A 7,455-nucleotide genomic window follows, 5' to 3' on the forward strand; every position below is an offset into this window, starting at 1 on the left:
GTGGTCAGTGTTTTTAAGGAGAACTCACTCATTTTTTGTGTTTTTCCGGTTCTTGTCACTGAAAGGGGATTGTCAGGGTTTTGTTTTTCAGTGAGTTCTTAGGGGCTTGAAATCTCCAGATGTATTGGGAAAGGTTAATAAAACCAATGAGAAAACCTCGCAAAGCAACCCCCTCCCCCAGCCACAAAATAACCCCAAACCAACAGTCCAGCCACAAAAAAGGCTGCAGGAGGCAGGAGATGGTGGCCTTAGATCAGAGGGAAAGAGATGCAGGCTAAAAGCAGGGTTGTTTGGTTGCTTCCAGAAGCTGTAATTGAATGAAGTCCCGGCTCTGTTCTCGGCGGTTGCCAAATGGCTGTAAGAACTGCTGGTGTGATTTGCTCCCTGTCACCCCATCTCAGCGGGCTGACAGAGGCTGCTGTCTTGTGTTACTCGTGCCACTTACTGCATTAGCTCAATGAGTAGAGATCCCTGATGCTAGTGTGAAAAATCTAGCTCCAATGACTTTCCAACCATCATGTATTCTATGCATTTTCTCTTTCAAATGGCGCTGTTTTACTGGAGTCGATATTCCTGTGTTTTCCTTCTAGGCCTACCAGATGCGACCTTCCATTATTTTCTTTGATGAGATAGATGGTCTTGCTCCGGTGCGGTCCAGTAGACAAGACCACATTCACAAGTAGTACATTTTATGTATCTACACAGAAGCTGCTTGATCTTTGTGAAAAGAAGCCCCCAACCTATTTAGCTTAATGTGACCCACTCGTTTCTCCTGAAAACTAGTAACTGAGTGCTACAAAATGTCAGATGATTTTTAAGCAATAATTGAACACAATTCACTAAGCTTGATAACAGCATGCGCTCTGTGTTACCTTGTCTGGTTTTTTCAAGTGCTAAAATGAATCTTTCACTAATCAGCGTCTCATCAATAAAAGCTTGTCATTTTTGAGAGATCACTGGAGAAGGTGGTGTGTAGAACAGAACAAAATTTACTAAACTAGTAATTTTTCTGTTAGTTCTATTGTATCAACACTTCTGGCACTTATGGATGGTGTAGACAGCAGAGGAGAAATTGTGGTCATCGGAGCCACCAACAGACTGGATTCTATAGATCCGGCTTTGCGAAGACCCGGACGCTTTGATCGAGAGTTCCTCTTCAGATTTCCGAATAAAGAGGTCAGAACTTCAGCTCAGCCTTAATGCTGACGTGGCCAAGTCCACCTTTATGCTAGAGCTACCTGACAATGCAGTATCATGGAGCAGTTAAAGTCACTATCAGTGTTGCGCAACTTGGGCAAAGGAGGGCTATCTGGAGAGACGGTGTCGTACTGTGGAGGGCAGATCTGGTACTGAGTATGTAGGATTCAGCTGATTTCAACAGGGAGTTGGTTTTAGAACTAGTTTTGGTTTGATTGGGACCAGCCAGGAAAATGGGATGCTGCTAGTCCCTGAAATGTGTAAGTAAGGATGAATGTCTGAATTAGCTATCAATTACTGCAGTCTCATCTTGAAAATGAAAGGCGTGGTGTGTGCACAAGTATTCCTTTTTGCTGACAAAGAACTCTTCTTGAGGCTGGTGCTGGAGCAAATTCAAATTTTTCATTCCCCAATCACGTATTGTCGGATCTGACCTTCTCGCTGGCACTTCCTAACAGGGAGTTGGAGAAGGATGCGGTACACTGCCCAGGTGCAGGGTTTGGGAAGCTTCTAGTTCAATGGCGACAGCTAAGCAATGAAAAAATATGTATCAAGCAAGCAAAAAATACGTGTGGGGGAGAAGATACTGTGCGAAACCGGAACCCTGTTTTTGTGGTTATTCTCTGGCTGTCACTGCTACTTGTTTTACTACCGCTTGTTGGGTTGAAGGCCAGTAGAAGTGCACCAAGGAGTGTATTTAACACAAACCTTTGTCCCCGGCTTTTATCTGGTTTCCGGGACAGCAGAGGAGGTGCCATGAAACAGATGTAGTAGTGTGATTCCCTGCTGGGGAGGAATTCTAGAAATCTGCCATAATTATTCTGTGTAGCAAGAAATCCTTCAGTGAAAGTCTTGTTAAGATCAGAGAAATGTGAGAGAATTTTCTGTGAGGAAAAACCGCTGATTGCAGAGAAGCTTTTGACTACAGTTTTTTTTCCTCAGGATCATTAAGTTTGATACCTGTGGAAACGAAATTTTATGGAAGCTATAAATGCCTTTTATTTGGCTGCAGGCCCCCAGGAAAAAAGTTGACTGTAACAAGTTTAGAATGATTGGATTTGAAGGGAAAACTTAGGACAAGCTCAAAGGCAACCATTTTGTTTCCAGGCTAGAAAAGATATTTTCAAGATTCACACACGAGACTGGACCCCTAAACCTTTGGACACGTTTCTGGAAGAGCTAGCTGAAAAATGCGTTGGTAAGTTGGAAAACCAAGTGAGTCGCTGCGCGTGACTTGAGTCCTCGGGAACCTGAGCTTCTACCGGGCAGCCCCCGAGCTCTTGTGCCTTGCCGCAGGGCGAGGCAGTGAGGCAGCTGGCTCGCCCTGCGGGCAGACAAAGTCAGATGCTTCTTTTCTTTTCATTTTCTTTGTCTCTCAGAACATTGAATGGGTTTTGGGCATCTTCCTCAGGAGCAGAGCTTTGCTTAGGAGGCTGCTTCCAAGGTGCTGGGTCTCAGGCTGCGAGCCCCGTAACAGAACTTCTCTGCAGTGCAGTAACTCTGTCAGTTCTCTCTGAACCTCTCAATTTGTGGCTGCATACAGAATCTTTCAGTGTTTCACTTGGGCAACCTTGGCTTCTGTGTTGCCTGAGACCAACGTAACCTTTGATTCCTGTTTTGTTGATTAGGATACTGTGGCGCTGATATTAAAGCCTTGTGTGCTGAAGCTGCCCTGTGTGCTTTGCGCCGGCACTGTCCTCAGATCTACCAAAGTCGTGAGAAACTGCAGGTAGATGTCGCTTCTATTGAAATAAGAGCGAAGGATTTTGTGATGGCGATGCAGAAGACTGTTCCAGCTTCACAGAGGGCTGTGGCTTCAGCTGGGCGAGCGCTACCACCTATGTCAAAACCACTGCTGGAAAACACACTAGCAAGAATTTTAGAAGCCTTGCAGAGAGTATTTCCTCACACAGAGCTTGCGCTAGAGAAGAACCAACAGCAAGGTAGACCAGTAACGTCCACTTCTTTCAAATTCTGCCAGAGCAAAAACTTCTGACTGGTGCAACTGACATACACAAACCTCCCAGGCGCGATGACAGTAGAATTCTATCGCGTGCGTGTGCACGCCTTTATTTCAGGAACACCGTGCGTAGTTTTTGTGCTGGATTCTGCACTGAAGTGCTGGGTGGGAGCTGTACATGCCTCGCAAAAAGCAGCAGAGAAGGATGCGTTCTGTGCTAGAGCACCCTGTTTCTGACAGCAGCTGAGATGTATCATTTGTAGAGAGGGATTTAAGGCTTCATGTAGGAGAGGCACCTCCTTCAAAACAAATACCTAAATTGGGGGGGAGAAGGGCATCTTTCCAGGAATACTTCTAATTCCTGTCTGGAGAATGTCAGGACCACAATACAAATCTAAATGGCTTCAGCTAAATACTGTTTTAGCTCTCATGATTTTTAACGACATTCTCGTCGTTTAAATGTTTGTGGATCACACTGTGCACTTGCATGTGAGCTCCAAATGTTTTAGTAGTGCGTACTCTGGGGCTTGGCTTGCATAGCACATGTGAGTTCACGCTCCTAACTGCATCAGCCGGGATCAGGTTTAGTCTGTCTGTTGGTGAGAGCAAATAAGTTGTTTAGCTCACTCCACTGCTGATTAATGGAGATCCCTGAGGAGTTCTGATGCTGATCCCTTGAGAATATCCTACCAGTGTCAACCGCAGTAGAGCTGGGAGACAGGTTTGCGTTGGTAAAAGAGAGGCAGAAATCCACCAGCAAAATAAAAGCAGAGAGGCCGGCGGATTGGTAACTGTGTCCCCTCTCCGTTGTCCGCCTTCCGTTATCTCCCTGCCCGGTGATCTTTGAGGAGCCTTCTTTAGAAGATGGGTTGGTCTGTATGTTCTGACTCACCAGTCGCAGACAAATGGAAGTCTGCGGCCACCACCTTCACTTAATTCCCCGACTTCCAGTGGGCGAGCCTGCTCCAGAAGGAAGTGGCCTTGTGGAGTTTTTCAGGTGTCTAGGAACTACAGACCTTGTCCGCAGTCATTTTTATTCTAAGGAAGAATCCTCCAAGTTTTCACCACCAGCGAGATACACCTTAAGCAAATCACGGGATGCAGGACAGCTTTGTGGAGACTTGTGCAATCTCCTTAGATCTGTGGTAGGATGAACTCTTCAGTAATCAACATGTGCCCTCAAATGAAGAACTACAAGCTAAGGGGTCTCCAGCACCGACTGAGAAGCTGTATTAATGCAGGAGCCAGATACAGACTATTCAGGAAAGTTAACCAACCTCTCTTGTCTTTCAGACACTTTCCATGATGTTTTAAGAAACGGTGCAGTTGACAGTGATGAGAAATCACCATCAATCTTTGAAGGTCAGGCAACACATCAAGTGCCTGGTACACAGCAGAAAAAATGCCTCCATTTTAGCAGGTAAAGGTTTGTCAGCTATATGTTTCCATTTGAAAGATGGCTGGGTCTGAAAGCAGTTTTGGTGTGATGGGTGGTAGCTGAAGGAGTAAAATGTGTGCGTGTGCGTTGATCACTATTTGTAAGAAGTAAGTGTGGAGATCCAGCTGGGTGCTAACGTTCTAATGGAGTACATGGCCAGAAACCATCCAAGTGAACGGCCCAGCCCTCTCCTCCGAAGTCAGAGTGGTCCACAGACCATTCTAACGTGTTGATTTGATCCATGGTATTCCTTGAAAGACTCAAGACCAAAGAAGTGCGCTGTCTGTCCTTTTAACGATAAAAGCTGTATGGATTTGTGTAGCCATCTTTTGCCCTTCTGCCTCCCAAGATCGTTGAAGCATTCATCAATTCTGTAGCAGAAACAAAATAGAGAAATGGTTTGTTACAACAGCGTGAGAAAAACCTAAACCATGTCTGTGGTTTGTGCCTTTAGCCTCCTAAGCTGATGTTAATCTTTTGACATTTTACTGTGGAAGTCATATAAGCCAAGGGTTGAAGAAATAGAATGTTGTCATCACTGTTGGGTCAGTTCTTTTTCTCAGTATCTATTGCTGTGCTGTCCAGAAAATCTTCTGACGTGCAGAGCTTGAATAGGTCTGTAGGATCTTGGATTTCAGCCAGCAAATGTCCAACAGTATTGTGGTGGAAAAAACAAGTGCTCTTCACAAATGTGTTTCATGCTAGTCGAGCAAGAGGAGTAGGAAATGAATACACGCTTCAAAGATTAAGCAGTTAGAATTTCTGACTGAATAGATATAAGTCTTCTGCCTATTTAGAGTACTGCTCAAATTCAACCAATCCATTTGTGTACTTCTTCAGATACAGCAAACGTGTTTCAGTGCCCACGGTGATTTTTCTCTAGAAATGTTGTTCTGCTCCTTGCGTCCCACTAGCTCCATGGCCAAATTTGAGCTACACTTGACAGGTGTAGAGATCTCACAGTTACTTCAGCTCACGACCTACTGAAAATTGGTGTGTACGGGCGGTGAAGAGATCCAGATTGGGGTGTGTTGAGAGAGAGAGAGAGAGTTGTTATTCTTGCCCATCTCAGGCTCCTGACCGCTTGTCGTGTGTGTGTTTAGCTGGACAATCCCCCTGTGTGATTTGAGAGCTGTTACTTCACCCAGGCAGGATTTCTTCGGGGAGGTATGGTACAAGTTTGTAACAAAATGGGCTCGGATAGTCGTCTGGATATTAATATGGTGCTGGAATATGGAGAGTATTTCAATAGATAGATAGATAGATAGATAGGAAAAACATTTGAAGATCTGTGTGCCTATTGATCACTTCCACTTCATTTTTAGACGTATTTTCTTGTTGTTGTTCTAGAAACGCTAATTACCAGCCAACGTCCTGGAAGCCACGGTTCTTACTAGTTGGAGAGGCAGAATATGGGCAAGCGTCTCATCTGGCACCTGCAGCAATACATGCCCTGGAGAAGTTCCCCGTTTATACGCTAGGCCTATCCATTTTGTTTGATAGCACCACATCACCGGAAGAAACATGTGCACAGGTATCTTTTTTTCTCTCTTTAATCCCATGGGATGAATGAACTGTCTGTAGAGTAAGGAAAAGTCATTGTTCATGGAGTTGGCCTGGTTTGAGTGTGCTGTTAGGTTTAGTCCTGGGAATCCGCTTATCTTCTAGACTGAATGACACCCAGTAAGGATGCTTTACATGCGCATTTTTTCCATTCCAAATGAAACGGTGAGGATGCTGCTAGCAGCTCAGGAAGCTGGGAGGTGCTGCTGATAAACCGCTCTTCATGGGCAAGAAATGCTGCCCATCCTGTTGGGACCCAGCAGGTTGTTTTCATTGCTTTTTAAGGCTCTGTGCTCCCAGTAGATGGCTGTGCATCAGCCTGACTGCGGTGCGGGTCAGGCACTTCTGGTAGCCTTCTTTTTTGTTGTATTTCTAAGGCAATGAAGGTTCTGGGGAAAAGAAGTGTTTCTTATCTGAACACTGTACAGCTGGTATTGCTGCAGTATATGCAGTAGATGCATTAAAACTGATGGGCCTTTTGTACACTAGTGTGTTTTTCTTAACTAGGAAAGGGAAATCGAAGCAGAATTAGTGCTGTCTTCTTTTTTCCTGTTAGGCAGGAAATGCATTTCCCTGGATGGCATCACTGTATTCAAATATTTTGACCTGTTGTAGCAGCATTTGAGAGCTGTACGAGTAAGGACAGACACATGACATGGCTGGATACTCTTTTTGTCACACAAAGGAGTAATCCCTTTTCTGTTCTGTGATGCTTGCATCTGCGGTCATGTAACTACCACGTCTAGGTCTTGCTTAAGGGTCAGTCTTGTCCTTTCAGGCAGACCACCACACCGGCTGAGTTGTGAGGCTCTCCAGGAGTTATCTTCCTCCTAAGCAGTTTTGAAACCAGGCAGAGATTCAGGTCTGACCGATACGTAGGTCCTGTTCTACACGGTTTAGTGTTCTGATCCAAGCTTTCATTTTCCCAGTTGATGCGAGACGCTCAAAGAACGACACCAAGCATAATTTATATCCCCCATATCGATTTGTGGTGGGAGGCTGTTGGAATTGCACTCAGACCTACTTTTATGACACTACTGCAGAACATCCCGACTTTTGCTCCAGTTTTGCTGCTTGCAACATCTGATGTGTCTCACGCAGATCTCCCAGAAGAGGTGTTTCTGTCGATACTTTTCTTGCTTTTTTCTTCGACTTCCTGTTAGTGGAGAAATACTTTAAGTATTGGAGTACAGTGCACTCTTCAGCAAATTCATGCTGGTATTACTCAAGCACCCTCACCAGGTCTTTTCAAATTTCCGTAGACAAAAGAGTGCTGAAAGCGTGTGTCTGAAGTGTT

The 7,455-nt window shown here is 44.9% G+C and overlaps 1 protein-coding gene across 1 annotated transcript in view; it reads right to left on the minus strand.

Annotated features, from left to right (window-relative positions):
- The window catches only part of LOC142363254 (medium-chain specific acyl-CoA dehydrogenase, mitochondrial), a 45,701-nt gene extending 38,478 nt beyond the window's left edge, over positions 1-7,223 (minus strand). The window contains exon 1 of the mRNA XM_075436593.1: positions 7,218-7,223. The gene's annotated coding sequence lies outside the window, so the exon portion shown is untranslated. The remainder of the gene's footprint in view (positions 1-7,217) is intronic.
- Between the last annotated feature and the right edge of the window lie 232 nt (positions 7,224-7,455).

Source organism: Opisthocomus hoazin, chromosome 15 (genome assembly GCF_030867145.1).
Source record: "Opisthocomus hoazin isolate bOpiHoa1 chromosome 15, bOpiHoa1.hap1, whole genome shotgun sequence".
Classification (NCBI taxonomy): domain Eukaryota; kingdom Metazoa; phylum Chordata; class Aves; order Opisthocomiformes; family Opisthocomidae; genus Opisthocomus; species Opisthocomus hoazin.